This window comes from Rhineura floridana, chromosome 17 (genome assembly GCF_030035675.1).
Source record: "Rhineura floridana isolate rRhiFlo1 chromosome 17, rRhiFlo1.hap2, whole genome shotgun sequence".
Taxonomy (NCBI): Eukaryota; Metazoa; Chordata; class Lepidosauria; order Squamata; family Rhineuridae; genus Rhineura; species Rhineura floridana.
Window position 1 is genome coordinate 11,079,457 of NC_084496.1, and position 15,992 is coordinate 11,095,448.

Below are 15,992 nucleotides of genomic sequence, written 5' to 3' on the forward strand. Positions count from 1 at the left end.
AGGCATTGGCTGTAAGCCCCCTGCTGGGGGGTGGACCTTGGCCAATGCCCAGTGATGCCAATGTCTGACTGTGGAAGTGGTTTTCTTACATTATGATCAGTGGGAGCTGGTCCATTAGGGCAAGTGGGGCACTGGCCCACCAGCCCGCACTCACTCACCTGCCTTCTTACTTACAACCAGCCCAAGGGGTGGCACTGCCTTCCAGGTGCAAATAACGTACCAAAAATGCATTCTGCTAGGGAAAATTGCTAACAAAAATGCGTTCATGAGAGAAAAAATTGCACCAAACTGTTGATGAATTTTCAACATGATTTTTTTAAAAAAAAAGAATTAAATAAATCACAAGGCGACGTGCAAATGTGGAGAACTGAAATTAAGATTGAAAAAGATGAGTGCATGTATTGCTTCAGGAAGTGTGGCTTAGGTAGGTTTGCCTTTAAATGCAAACTGAATCCATTTTCTCCTCCATGCCTACTTAGAGTCCTCTCATCTGCCCCCCCCACCTCCCCAAATTCCAGGTCACCAGAGAACTGAGTGTTGAGAGAATATTAGAAAAGGTGGGCTCCTGGAGACATCGGAGGTGGATGTCTGTTTTACACACTGTGGCATTTTCAAACTGACAACACGGGTGATTTAAAAGAGCGGCAACATGTCTCTCAGCCTGCTGTAGTCATTTCAAAGCAGTAAAGGATGAGTTCCAACATTTTCTTACCCTTAAAAGAAAATGTGATGTACCATATTTGACTGTTTCTGTTTACCGGGAATGTTCCCTGATACATATCTTGGGGAGGCCTGTTCTTTCACTCGATTGGCCTTTGATTTATGGGGCATCACAGGGTTTTATTTTGTTTCCTGTCCTTGTTCAGCCTCTGTGTGAAACAGTGTCATGGGCAGAGCTTGGAAAAGTTACTTTTTTGAACTACAACTCCTATCAGCCCAATCCAGTGGCCATGCTGGCTGGGGCTGATGGGAGTTGTAGTTCAAAAAAGTAACTTTTCCAAGCTCTGGTCCCGTGGAGGACTTCTGATGGAGTGATCAGGAGGAGGAGGAGGATCCTGGGGAGAGGCCCCGTGGACTGCAGCGGGACGGGGCTGAAACAGGAGAAAGTTTCAGCAGTTTAGACAGTGATGGCTCAATCCCCTTAGTTCCAGTTACAACTGAAGATGCACTATCTGACAATAAGCCTGCCCTTATCCAGCCTCCAGTGACGGCTGGTAGCTCTGTATCACTGGGGCAGTGGCATCCGCTCTGGGTTTTAGTTTGAACTTTCAAGGAGTTGTCCAAGATGCTGAGCCTATACATTTCAGAACCTTGGACAGCACCCTGAAAGTTCAGACTAAAACTGGGAGCAGATTCCACTGCCCCAGTGACATGGAGCTACCACCAGCCACCACTGCCCACCCCCCAGCTCTGCCTTGTCACCTGAGCTGCCACTCATGTCTCCTCCTGAGGAGGAGGAGTCAGAGACTCAATCACAGGCAGCATCAGAGGAGGATCTGGGTGAAGTATTGCCACAGAAGTGCCTGCTGATGCGCAGGCGCAAACAAGTAGCGCCAGGTTTTCAACCTGTTCGTAGGAGTGCCCACTTCCTTACATAATCCTGTTCAGAGAAACACTTCCTCACACAAATAGAAAGCCCACCTGAGCCTACTTAAAGGGTCTCAAGGGGCATACCTAATTTATTTATTATTTTATTTATTAGATTTATATCCTGCCCTTCCTCCCAGTGGGAGCAATGTCATCTTAGCTTGAGTAGACATGCCTAGTTATGCTATGTAAAAATGCAGAGTCCTGTATAATCCGTAAACTGATCTATGAAACGGTCTAAGCTGGGATTTCACATTAAACATAATGGAGTAAAACACACCAGTGAGTCCGAGTCTGAATCTGATGGGTTTGGACAGGGCAAACAGCTGAGTGAGGTCATCCAGACAATTGCTCTGAAGGGTCTTTAACATGCTGGTCACTCACCATCTCTTTTCCATCATCAGTCTGATCACAGGGAGGCAGTGGAAGTGATGAATTAGGGGTAGACCATGTGCTGCCCATCCTGGTTTGTAGACCACAACTCCCACCAGCATGGACAATGGTCAGAGATGCTGGGAGCTGTGGTCCACAGCATCTGGAGGGCCCATGTTGACTACCCCTGGATGAATCAGCATCTAGTGTCAATTTAGGAGTGGATGGGAGCAAGCTGAAACTCAGCCCAGAACAGAGAGAGAGGCTGATTGTCATGGCCTGTGGTGATCTAAGAGAGAATATTCATCCTACACTGAATGATCTCTCTCTCTCTCTCTCTCTCTCTCTCTCTCTCTCTCACACACACACACACACACACACACACACACACACACACACACTCACTCACTTACTCACTTACTCACACACACAATTGGGCATCATCTGCACTATACATTTAAAGCAGAATCATACCACTTTAAACAGTCATGGCTTCCCCCAAAGAATGGTAGTTTGTTAATGGGTGCTGAGAATTGTTGTTGTTATATACCTTCAAGTCGATTACAACTTATGGTGACCCCATGTATCTTTTTTGGATATATTCATAGGGTTTTCATGGTAAGCGGTATCAGAGGTGGCTTACCATTGCCTTCCTCTAAGTCTACGGCACCCAGTATTCCCAGGCGGTCTCCCATCCAAGTACCAACCAGGCCTGACCCTGCTTAGCTTCCAAGATCAGACGAGGTTGGGCATGTTCAGGGTAGTATGGCCATAGAATTGTTAGGAGATCCCTATTCCTTTCACGGAGACCTACAATTCTCAGAGTGCTTTAATAGTCGGTCCCTCTTCTTAGGGAACTCTGAGAATTAGTAGCTCTGTGAGCGGAATAGCTCTCAGCACCCTTTACAAACTAATAACTCTCAGGATTCTTTGGGTGGGCAAGCCATGACTGTTTAAAGTGGTGCAATGGTGTTTCTGAACTCAATTTAAAGTAGTGGTCTTGGCCAAATTTGTTCTCTGTTGCTCTGTGGCTCCAGACCTGAACCAATGGGTTCAAATAACAAGAAAGAGGATTTTGACCAAACATTTCAAAGAATTTCTTGATATTACAGTATTCAGTAGTGGAATGGACTGCCTTGGGAGGTGCTGGACTCTCTATCGCTGGAGGGCTTTAAGTAAAGGATGAAGGTCCAGTTGTCAGGGATGCTGTGGCCACAGATTTCTTGCATCAGTAGGGGGTTGGACTAGATGTCTTTTGAGGTCTCTTCCAAGTCTGTGATTCTAGGATTCTAAATAGTAATCAAATAACACAGGGCAATCAGTAAGTCCCACTGTGTTCTCAAAACTTAAAAATGGTAAAGTTCCCCAATAAGATTTTTTTTTTAAAAAAATCCCCCTTGAAGTCAGCACTATGGTCAGAAAAGTCGTTCGCAACTTTCCCACTGCTAGTGCAAAGCTACCCTCTAAGTAACAAACAACCCATCTTTTGGGGGAAGGACCATAGCTCAGTCTTGCATGCAGAAAGTCCCAAGGTTTAATCCATTTACAGGTAGGGTAGGGGGAGACCCCCTGTCTGAACCTGGGAGAGCTGCTGCCAGTCAGTGTAGACAGTACTGAGCTAGATGGGCCAATGGTCAGACTCATTGTAAGACAGCTTCCTATATCGAATTTTAAAACCATCTAATTGACCTTCTCAAAAATCCTGACAGGAAGAAATAACTCTGTCCCTCGATGAGTTATATAAAGGGCAACACAGAACACAGCACACACTTCTGAGCATGTGTGTGCCTTGTTCTTGTTGCAGAGAAGTAGAACAATAGGTGAATTCTTTCTTCTCTCAGCCTGGAGAGTTTCCTTCCCATTTTCCCCAGGCTTCCAATCATCCCTGTAATGCATGGTTCTCCAATGGCACTTCAAACCTTTTTTTAAAAAAGATCCACTTGTGCTGTATATTAATATTGCATTATATTAATATTACATTGAAATCAATGATCCAAACATCTCAGTGATTGCAATAAAACATTACTGCTTATTATCACTAGTTGTGAGGAAAGAAAATGTGCCAAGGGCCATTACACAGAAAGTGGGTGTCAATAGGGGGATGTTATTTATTTATTTATTTACTTACTTACTTTTAACTTCCCAATGGATAAACATAACTTTGGTCAGCAGTTAGTTTCAGCAACCGGCCTCTAAGTAAAGGAACAATGGATAGAGGATACAGCAATACGGTTCGCTCCCACAAGAGGGGGCAATGGCCACCAGTGTGGATGGCTTTAAAAGAGGAATAGGCAAATACACAGAGGATAGGGCTATCAGCGGCTACTAGCCATGACGGCAATACTCTCCACCGTCGGAGGTAGTATGCTTCCAAATACTAGTTGATGGAAGCCAAAGTACTTGCGCTCAGGTGGTCCTGCTAGTGGACTTCCTGTTGGGGATCTGGTTGGCCACTGTGAGAACAGGATGCTGGACTAGATTGGCCACTGGCCTGATCCAGCAGCCAGGCTCCTATATTCTTATGCTATGTTGTGCACAAGCTTTGCATACAGAAGAATGCCAGCATGGTAAAGTGGCTAGTGGGCTGCACTTAGACAAAGGAGGCATGTGTTCATGATGCCCACACAGTCATGACTGGTAGCTCAGTGGCAGAGCTCTGTAGGCAAAAGATCCAGGATGAATCAAGGTGAGGTTGGGAAAGACTCTAGTCTGAAACTCTGGGGGGCCACTGCCACTCAGAATTAGATGCTTTGATTTTGTTAGGGATTAGAGATGTGCTAGAATTCCACCAGGCCAAACAAGAGATGGATTGACTCCATAAAGGGAGCCACAGACCTGAACTTACACGGTCTGAACAGGGTGGTTCATGACAGATGCTCCCGGAGGTCACTGATTATTAATTAATAGAACAAATTAACCAGAACTGTCACTAGAAGCTAAAACGATGCAGCTGAGGTTATCATACTTTGGACACATCGTGAGATGATTCCCTAGAAAAGACAATAATGCTGGGAAAAACAGAAGGGAGTAGAAAAAGAGGAAGGCCAAACAAGTGATGGATTGATTCCATAAAGGAAGCCACAGACCTGAACTTACAAGATCTGAACAGGGTGGTTCATGACAGATGCTATTGGAGGTAGCTGATTCATAGGGTCGCCATAAGTCGTAATCGACTTGAAACAGCAAGAATTCCTCCAAATTTGGACTTCGTACCAAATTCTCCATTATTTCACTTATTCTCTATCATTGCACATTGGGTTTTTATGTTGTGATTTTCTGCAGTTATTTTTGAAAACTGATTTTTTTAAAAAAAAATCTGGCTCTAAAATGTTGATGTTAGGAATGATAATTTTACCACTATTTCCTTTCCTTTATCAATATTTCCTTTCAAAATATCAATATTACTATTGATATTATTTTCAAGGGGAAAATGGATTGGTAAAAACAGCGACTAGAGGACAAAGAAGGAACTCGAATCAATACAGGCCTGTTAGGTCAACGGGATGCTTTCAAACTGGCATTGGCCAATGGATCCCAACCGTATTAAGGACGGGCAAATCTGTCAATTTCATTTTCTCATGCTTCCAATCTTATGTTCCACATTCTACATTTCTAAGTCGGTTTTCAGAAGTTTATTCCATCCCATTCATTTCTGTGCAGATAAAGCACAGTACAAAAGGAAGGGACTAATCAATTTGCAGACTGAAAGCGGCAACATGGGTGAGTACCACCAATTGTATTCGCTGGATTGATTTCCATTCTAGAAACAGGGTAAATAAATTAATGTCGGCAATTTCCTTTCCCGTTTCCATTGGAATCCTTTGACTTCCATACTGGAGCTCCCTGCTGAAAACACACACACCAATGGCTCCTCTGTAACAAAAGCAGCCACTGGATTTTTTTGTCTCATGTGATTGCACATTGCATTTAGTACAGCCCTAAGAGTGCATGTTTTCAACAGAGGATGCAAACCATTTAAAGCCCTTCCTCCAAGACTTTGACTCCCTCCCTGACACCTTTGGACAAAAAACAGCCTTTTATTTTTGTTGTTGTTGTTAAAGTGGGGCGTATCCGGATGAGCTTGATTCAGTGGGTCTTTGGCTGGCATAATTATTTAGATAACGTAGAGCTCAGAATAGCAGAGCCTTGATTGACTTGAACAATGACACTAAAGGCTTCATTCATAGAATTAAGAGATCACACACATGTGAAAAGTGCATAATTTAAGGACATAATAGCTGTAATCATTGGCACAGGAAAGGTCACTGGGTCTGTCATTACTGCTAGCCCATTTCCCTTCATTTCCCTCTTTTTCAAATGTCTTCATTATCACTTTAATGCTTGGTCCGTGTCTTGTTTTGAAGAGTTATTTTTCTCCCTCAAACTGTTTTCTTGTCTCTGATACATTTTTTTTATTGCACCAAGAGTCTGTGGTTGAAATAGGCCCAACTCCAGCTTTGAGGAGGCCCCACAACAAAAGGCCCTCTAATTGCCCCCTGGGGGTGAATTTGCTGACCACAGCAATGCTGGCTGGCTGCAAGGTGCCTTCCACTTTCATGACCCAGAATGCCATGGGGTAGTGTTTCTCCAAAGCACCGCAGCCAAGTAAAATGGTGGAGAACTGGCAGAGGGTCCTCAGGGTCAGGGGTGGGCCCTTCTAAGTTGCTGGAGCCCAAGCAAATGCCCAAGGATACTGAGCACTGACCCTGGGTTGAAGGAGTGTATAGACTCCATATTCCCCCCCCAGAATATTTTATCAGGCTGAGTGGGAAGGAGCCAAGACTCAACAGGATATGCAGAACTCTTGTGAGAAATTCATGTCACTTTCTTGGAGCTATTTTTGCCTTTGTGAAATTCATTCCTGGGACTATGGGCGTTACACAGGAATAGGAATTTGCCTTGTAGGCCCATCTCACTCCCTATTGTCCACATCAGAGATTCCCAAACTTTTTCTGCCCAGGGACCACTTGAAAATTGCTGAGGAGCTTGGCAGACCAAGTGATTTTTCTACCTGTTGTAGCAATTGTAATGTGACGCAATGTGATTTTTAAACTGTATTTCTGTTTTACTTCTTTGGTTTCTTGTATACTGTATTTCATTTGTATTACAATTTGAATTCCACAGAGCTTAAATGGTAATACCATAATGTACAATGTAAGAAATCTATTGCCATCAGTCAAGACCAAACTTTGTAATTCTAGCCTCCCATTCACTTAGCTGCTAATCCTCTCCACTCCTTTCAAGTCCCTCCTCCGTCTGTCGCTTCTGATCCAACCTGCTCACCTTTTGGGCAGACCGCCAGGTTCTAGGAACAATGGAACAGCTGCTGAAGCTCTTCACAGACATGCTGTGGACCACTTAAATAATGGTCGCATACCACTGGTAGTCCACGGGTCACTGTTTGGGAATCCCTGGGCTACAGTGAATGGCTTTCCAGGATTTCAGAAAGGGGACATTCCTAGCCATTCCTGGAAACTGAACCTAGTACCCTTCAGTTGAACGTTCTCCTGCAAAAAACCTTACTTAGGATATGGTGTATGGTGATATTATCTATAATGATAAACACCAGGATCTTGACTTTCGGCCATTGGGGAAGAGCCGTCGCTCAGTGGGAGAGCATCTGCTTTGCATGTAGAAGGTTCCAGGGTCAGTCCCTGCCATCTCCAGGTAGGGCTGGGAGATCCCCTGATCTGAAATTCTGAAGACTTGCTGCCAGTCAGCATGGGTAATATTGAGCTGTATGGATCAATGGTCTGATTCAGTATAACACAGATTCCTACCTTTCCATGCCTGATCAGCCAACTTTCTATCTGCTGAAATTCCTGCTCCAGCATCCACCTCAAACCACCGACCTCAGAAACCCTGGGATGCTAAAAAAACCCAATCCAGCTCTGGATTTGCATTTCGTAAACTAGTGCATTGGGGAGAAGATGAAAAAAGACGGTAGCCCTCTACCTAGTATGCTAATATTTACTCCATGCATGGAGCTTTTTATGTAGGGCAGCACTGATAATATTCCCCCTGCCATGGCTGCCACCCATTGCAGGCTCTATTTTGTTTTTATACAGAGAGAAAAATACTTATGTATATTAAATGGACAGTAAACAAGCTGAATACAAGCCAACTGTGTGATGTGGCTGCAAAAAAAGCAAATGGTATTTTAGGCTGCATTAACAGACATATAGTTTCCAAATTGCGTGAAGTACTAGTTCCCCTCTATTCGGCACTAATTAGGCCTCATCCTGAGTACTGTGTCCAGTTCTGGACACTGCACTTTAAGGAAGATGCAGACAAACTGGAACAGGTTCAGAGGAGGGCAACAAGGATGATCAGGGGACTGGAAACAAAGCCCTATGAGGAGAGACTGAAAGAACTGGGCACGTTTAGCCTATAGAAGAGAAGACTGAGGGGAGATAGGATCACACTCTTCAAGTACTTGGAAGGTTGCTACACAGAGGAGGGCATCCTGCCACAGAGGAGGATCTCTTCTTGATCATCCCAGAGTGCAGGACATGGAATAACAGGCTCAAGTTATGGGAAGCCAGGTTTTGGCTGAACATCAGGAAAAGCTTCCTAACTGTTACAGCAGTGAAACAATGGAACCAATGACCTAGGGAGGTGGAGGGTTCTCCAACACTGAAGGCATTCTAGAGGCAGCTGGACAGCCACCTGTCAGGGATGCTTTAAGTTGGATTCCTGCATTGAGCAGTGGGTTGGACTTGATGGCCTTATGTGCCCCTTCCAACCCTATTATTCCATGATTCTAAACCTCTAGGGCCAATAACAGTAGATCAACTGGCATGGCATATCCAATCACTGTAGTAATTACCGTTTCAACATTCCTAAAGAAGTAAAGAATTCTAGCATTATCTTTTATCTTTCCCCCTCCCTCACACATACACCTTCCCTTTAAATTAACCTAGTTGACTGTCAAAGATTATTCAGTCCTTTCTCAAAAACATTTATATACATTATGGTATCCCTCCCACTGATCTCTCTGAAGTGGTTGAGAAGCAGCTGTATGTCTCTTTCCCGGGCAAGCTCTCTCCATCCATGATTGACCAGTCCAAAGGCTGCTTAACTCCAGAGCTGGAACCAGGGATGGAAGAAGGCAATGTTTTCAGTTCTGCCCTGTATTCGTCCCATGCAGCACTGTTTCTGTTCTACTGCAGTTCATGTTCCACCAAAAACTACTGTCCGTTGCGGTGGAACTATATAGTTTACATAATATATGTAATTAATTACATAAATTACACAAATTACATTGTGATCACGTTATTCCACCTCATTCATTTCAGTGCAAGGGAAATTAATTGCAAATGGAGAAGGGGTAATCAATTGCTGATCGTTTGTGGATGGAAAGCAAGAACATCAGTGCCCACCTATCATATTTGCTGGATTGATTTCCATTCTGGACATGGGACAAATAAGCAACCTTAGCAATTTACGCTCCTGTTTCTGAATTCTCCAACATCCCTAAAGTGACAAAGTTCCTTTTTTTGTAGATCCCCACAGTCGATTTGGCCTGCAGGCAAATAGGTGTCTATGCAAAGCTATTTGATCCTTCAGCCCTCAGGAGATTCTGCCTGCCGGTGCCCATAAGGCAAGATCAGTGTGTTCATGTTTGCAAAGAATACAAGAGTAAGTGTTTCACTGAGAATTTGTTCCTTGAAATAGTTTAGGATGATGGCAGCACCACACGTTGTTGATGCTGATGACTGAGAGTAGTCCAAAGCAAAATTCCGTGACAAATTTGGAGATTCTGCTCAGGCAAAAGATTGGAACAATTTTCAGAGAAGAAAAAAAGAGTTTTGATTGAATGAGTGAAATTTCATTGGAGAGGGATCAGTCTATTCCATGGGTTGTATCCGATGTTAGTACTACTTAGAAGTAGACCCATTGAAATTAATGGATGTGACTAAATTAGATTTATTAACTTTAGTGGGTTTACTCTGATTAAATGTTAGTTGAATGCAACCCCAGTTTCCCATGGGTTCAGTCATGATTTCATTCCATTTTCTGCAGATATATATGGGTGAAAAGTTTGCATTTAAATAATGCACATTTTTGTATGCACTTTCCCCTAAAATACACATTTTGTATGTGCTTCCTCCTGAAGTATGAGATTATATGTATGTGTGTCTCCCTACTGGAGATGCCAAGAACTGAACCTGGTACCTTCTGCATGTAAAGCAGATACTCTTCCTCTGACCTACCCTCACTCCCCTCTAACTGTCTTTTATTTAGGACACTGGTTGCGTTCACTGGTTGATCAGGAAGACTTACATTCCACTTTTCTAATACTGGAACCATCAATGTGAATCATATCAAAATTAAGAACTTAACCAGAAACCCCATGATTGACTGGATCTAAGTTGGTCACAGTGAGGTCTGATTGGGATCAATGGGACTAGTTAGCCATGAGTAGCTTGTTCACATTAATTTCAGTAGAACCTGGCTTAGGTTGGATTTTGCCCATTGGTTAGCAACTGGGAGCCTATGGAACAAATGACACCTGTATTTGTAGATGATCAGCTATTGGTCCATCACTGAGTGGCCTTCTAGTGGTTGAAAGCTCCAGAAAACCTTCTAGCAGCCCACATTATTCATTTAGCACGCTTCCTACACCCAGAACACCAACTGAGTCTTGTCAGAACCTTTGGGGACACAGTCAAAGGATCAGCAACCACTTCACTGTAGCTGTGATGCCACTGAATTGGTGCCTTAAGCATGTTATCTGGACAAACTCTTGAGGGCGACATGCCAGGGGCAGGCGTGGCCAGAGGCAAACGTGGGTGGTGCAATGAATGTAAATTTCCCCTTTGTACATTAAGCTAATTTCAACCACAACCACACCCCTCTGTTCTCCAACCAGATCAACAAGAGGCCTTATTTAAGTTCAAGGCAAAAACAGGGTGTGAAGTTGGGGTGTGTGACTTAAAGAGCCAGGATGTAGCATGGGAAGAGTTCCAAGGGCCAGACAGAGAAGCCTGAAGGGTTGTATTTGGCTCCTGGGACTGGGGTTCCCCACTGTCCTGAACTCTGTGGAAGACTCTTGGCAGAATTGATCTGAGGAGGAGGCTTGGGATCCAGGGGATGGGCCCAGTGGTCTGGGCACTGTGGAAGAGGATGAGGAAGAATTCAGTAGTCTACCCATTGACAGCCCCACCCCTCATTTAGATGCCGATGTGGATGAAGGGGATGAGCCATCAACTCCTCTGACCCACTGCCTGCAGTGGCTGATCCACAGCCAAGCCCACCTCCTGCAGTAAGCCAGCCCACAGTTTAGGAGAGGGGGGCAGTGTCAGGGTCAGAGGAGGATCTGAAAGAGTCATCTCTGACCCCCTCACCACGGATACACCATTGGTGGTGCAGGTGTGCACAAACTGAGCCTGTTAGCCAGCCCACCAGTAGGAGTGCCCACTTGCTTGTCCAGTCCCGAGTGGAGAGAAAAGCCCCACAAGAGTAGCAGTGCCCATCCTGTCCATCATTAAGGGGAGCCAGAGAGCAGGGTGAACATTATGAAAACATCTTTGCTTGAGTAGCCATGCAGCTTTATGCACTGTAGTGATGTTAGATCTTGCAAGCTGCATCCTGACCTATGTTCAAGTCATGTGCTAACCTGTGGATTAAAGCCCTTGGCAATAATCACCCACCCCTGTTAGAGAATATTCACTGCATTAAAAATTGTAGGTTAGACTGCACAGTCCCGAGTGGTGAAATCAGGCCACCATTGTGGCTTTATCAGTGATATTTTTATTCCTCAATGGGGTGCTTACTCATTTTCTCCTCCAGTCAAGGAATTTTTAGCTCATCATGAGTCTTTAAGCAGTGTGAGAACTGTTGTCGGCCTCTGTTTCTCCTCTGATCCCAATTAGAAAGTCACATTTGTGACGCAGAAAGAAAGTGGTGCATGATCTCTGCAAGACAACCAGCAGAAAAGGAGACCTTTGACTCTACAGCAATCTCGCCGAAACAATAGCCAAAGCTGGGTGTATTTTGAACCACCATGGGTCAGGCATGCTAAAATCAGGCCAGAACAACCTACCTCAGAACAAGTCTTTGGCCTCGCTTGGGTGAAGAGGAGATTTTGAAAATACAAAGCCCATAGAAAGCATAGGGACATAGAAAGTTACCTTGTACCGAATCAGCTCATTGGTTCATCTAACTCAGTATTGTCTACACTGACTGGCAGTGGCTCTCCAGGATTTCGGGCAGGAGGCTCTCCCAGCCCTAGCTGGAGATGCCGGGAATTGAACCTGGGACCTTCTGCATGCAAGGCAGATGCTCTGCCACTGAGCTATGGCCCCTGTCATGAGATCTGTCCTTGGCTCCTGGGCCCCACCAGAACATATCTTTCTTTAAGGAGATATAGTATTAATATTAATGATATTAGTGATGATGGAGATGATGATGATGATAGTAATTCCATTCAAAGTTTCTAAGCACTCAGGTCCTGCTTTAGGGCTTCCCAGAGGCCCCTGTGAGAACAGGATGCTGAGTTAGACGGACCACTGGCCTGATCAAGCAGAGCTCTGCTTATGTTCTTAACATCCATACTGTTCCCACCCCCCAATGAAAGATAGTTGCAGGAAAGTGTCGGTTGACTGGCTGAAGAGTGGGTGGACAGCTGAGCTGCCTTTCTAGCTCAAAAGCACCTCCTTGAAGATGCTTTTCCACCAGAAGGAAAGAAAGTCACAGGCACAAACATCTGCCGTGCAATGTTGACATTGGCCCCAAGAAGCCATCTTCTCAACCTCTCCCTCGAGGACTCACACTAGCACTCTTTCTCTGCTTTGTATGATGTCCCTGCTGAAATCTACTCCTCAGAGACTCTGCCATTACGTCCTGGCCTTTTTCGCAGGTCACTGCCTTGATGCTTTCCGGAAGTCCATCAAAGCGCTCTTATGGAATCACACGGCCTTCTGCTAACTATTTAACCAGCCTTCAAAAGGCTCCCTATAAAAATTGCAGAGACAACCTGCTTGTGTGTGTGGAAATACCTGGCTGGAGCCTTGCGCATTCTTTCCTTGTGCTGCTCCAATAAGGGCAGGCTGTGGCTCAGTGGCAGAGCTTCTGCTTGGCATGCAGGAAATCCCAGGTTCAGTCCCCAGCACCTCCAGGTGGGGCTCAGAAAGACTCCCTGCCTGAAACTAGGGAGAATCATTGCCAGTCGCTGTAAATGTTCAGTAGTACCATGGATCTGAGTATAAGGCAGCTGGCTATGTTTTGGGGAAGGGTCGTAGCTCAGCCGGAGAGCATCTGCTTTGCATGCAGATGGCCCTGGTTCAATCCCCGGCATCTCCAAGTGGGGCTGGACATGCCCTTTATCCGAAATCCTGGAGGGCCACCACCAGTCAGAATAGATGATACTGAATTATCATCTTTCCTGCAACTTTGCTCCCACAAGATGCAGTAATGGCCACCAGCTTGGATGGCTTTAAAAGAAGATTAGACAAATTCATGGAGGACAGGGCTATCAATGGCTACTAGCCATGATGGCTGTGCTCTGCCACCCTAGTCAGAGGCAGCATGCTTCTGAAAACCAGTTGCCGGAAGCCTCAGGAGGGGAGAGTGTTCTTGCACTCGGGTCCTGCTTGCGGGCTTCCCCCAGGCACCTGGTTGGCCACTGTGAGAACAGGATGCTGGACTAGATGGGCCACTGGCCTGATCCAGCAGGCTCTTCTTATGTTCAGAGCTTGGAAAAGTTACTTTTTGGAACTACAACTCCCATCAGCCCCAGCCAGCATGGCCACTGGACTGGGCTGATGGGAGTTGTAGTTCAAAAAAGTAACTTTTCCAAACTCTGCTTATGTTCTTATGTTCTTATTAACTACAGGGTCCACTGACCTGACTCAGGATAAGGCAGCCTCTGGAGTTCCTAAGCATGGCAGTTGAATTCGTCGGCTCCTTTGCACCTTTTACATTTCTAGATGCACATGAAACTGAGCAAGTGGACCAAGGATCTGCCTTCTGTTTGTTCCTCTGTCTCAGAGTCTTAATGCAGTAATGGGGAAACTGTGGCTCTCCCGATGCTGTCAGACTACAGCTCCCATCGTCCCTGACCACTGGCCAGCCCTTTCCTGATTTTCTGTGAGGTGAGCACAGAAACCAGCTTGGGCTGCCATGCGGAGTTGCCTACTGTGACAGCAGCAGGACATGCAGTGTCTCCTGACTCCTTCTCCTACCCTAGGGCTCCCAGATCAGGCAGAGGCCCAACCTTAGGGACAAAGCACTTGCTTCAGTTTAGTTTAGCATCACTTTCCATTCTGTCTGTATTGCAGAAGATTATTGTGGGTGTTGCAGTTACTGGATACTGCCGGAGAGGAGAGTATGGTTGTGATCAGGGCTTGGTTGCAAGCCAGAGGCATCTGGCTGGCCACTGCGAGAACAGTGGAGTAGACTAATTCTTGAAGGATAAGGCTATCAGTGGCTGCCAGCCATGATGTCTATGTTCTGCCTCCACTGTCAGAGGCGGGGTGCCTCTGAATACCAGTTGCTGGTAACTGCAAGTGGGGAGAGCACTATTGCATTCAGGTCCTGCTCTCAGGCTTCCCATTGTGGCATCTGGTTGGCCATTGTGAGAAAGGGATGCTGGACTAGATGGGCCTTTGGTCTGATCCAGCAGAGGTGTTCTTATTATGCTGTTAAGTGTGTTGGGTCTTGGAGCCAAGTTAGGGTTACTCAATTGTGGAAATGAAGTTTAGTTATTTATTACTGGATTTATATCCCGTCCTTCCTCCCAGCAGGAGGAATGTCAACAGACCCCTAACGATACAGAAAAGCTCCACTGGATGGCTACTTGAGGATGTGATCGAGGCAGAGAAGTGGGCCGGCACAGCCACCTTCACAGCCGCACAGTAGGCATGGTTATGATGTTTCACTCGTGGCCGATCAGCCTCACAGAGCACATCTTTCACCACTTGCACTCTAGCCATCATCCAGCCTGTTTCATTGCCCTTAGCTCACTGGTGTCCAAGGTGGAAACTGGGCTCCACAATGCCGGAGAGGGCACTTGGGGGCAACCGTGTCAACAGCCTGACACGTCTCGCTGTTCCACAGAGTGACAAGGGCTTCAATAGGGTCACCTGCTCTATCTACTGGGAACTCCCCCAGGACATTCAGGAATCCAGTGGATTCCATTAGTCTCCGGGGGCAGACCATCTGTCCACCACCCCTGCAGGAAAGAATCAGAGACATAAGTCTAAACTTCACTAGGAAGTGGTTTGACCATAACAATGGGGTGACATCCACCCCCACCATCTCCAGACCACCCCTTCCTCCATCTGGAGCAAAAACCAAGTTGAGGGTGTGCCCTGCCCTATGCGTTTGGCTGGTGACAACTTGAGACAGCCCCATGGTCATCATGGAGGCCATGAAGTCCCGAGCCGGAACACTAGAGGCAGCCTCAGAATGGACAAACCTTAAAATACATTAAAACAAAACAACTTTAAAAACATTCTTTCAAAAAACTTAAAAAACAACTTAAATAAAAAGGGTTACAAACATATTGTTCAGAAAATGTGTTTAGGCAAGCCTATTCTGATATGTAATTTGCATAATTAAAAAAACCTGATTCCCCCCTGTATTTCTATTATTTCCTATTGTCTCCTTGTTTTTAAAGTCTTTTGACTTTATTGTCAGCTTCCTGCAAATATTTGATACTATTTTATGCAACAGAGATTTTTTTGATTGTGGTATATAAATCTTGTTCAATCAATCAATCAATCAATCAATCATCAATCAATCAATCAATCAATCCCAATCCACCACACTGCAGATCTTTTTTTAAAACGTGTTCAGTAAAAGGTGGATGTATATTTGTTTTTTAAACTGTTTGATTTCCCCCCTATATTACCATCATTTTATACTATCACCTGTTGATTTTATTGCCAGCTTCCTATGAATATTTGCTACTATTTTATGCAATGAGAGGGTTTTTTTTGTTTAACTGGTATATTAATCTTGTTAAATAAATAGCAGTGCAGATCTTATTTTATAAAAAGGTCGATAAAACGGTGGATCTTATTTAA

The 15,992-nt window shown here is 45.0% G+C and overlaps 1 protein-coding gene and 1 pseudogene across 1 annotated transcript in view; both read right to left on the reverse strand.

Annotated features, from left to right (window-relative positions):
* Positions 1-15,992, reverse strand: part of SHISA9 (shisa family member 9) — a 268,132-nt gene that overhangs the window by 89,878 nt on the left and 162,262 nt on the right. The gene's annotated exons all lie outside the window — the stretch shown is intronic.
* LOC133372152 (5S ribosomal RNA) lies at positions 2,618-2,736 on the reverse strand (annotated as a pseudogene).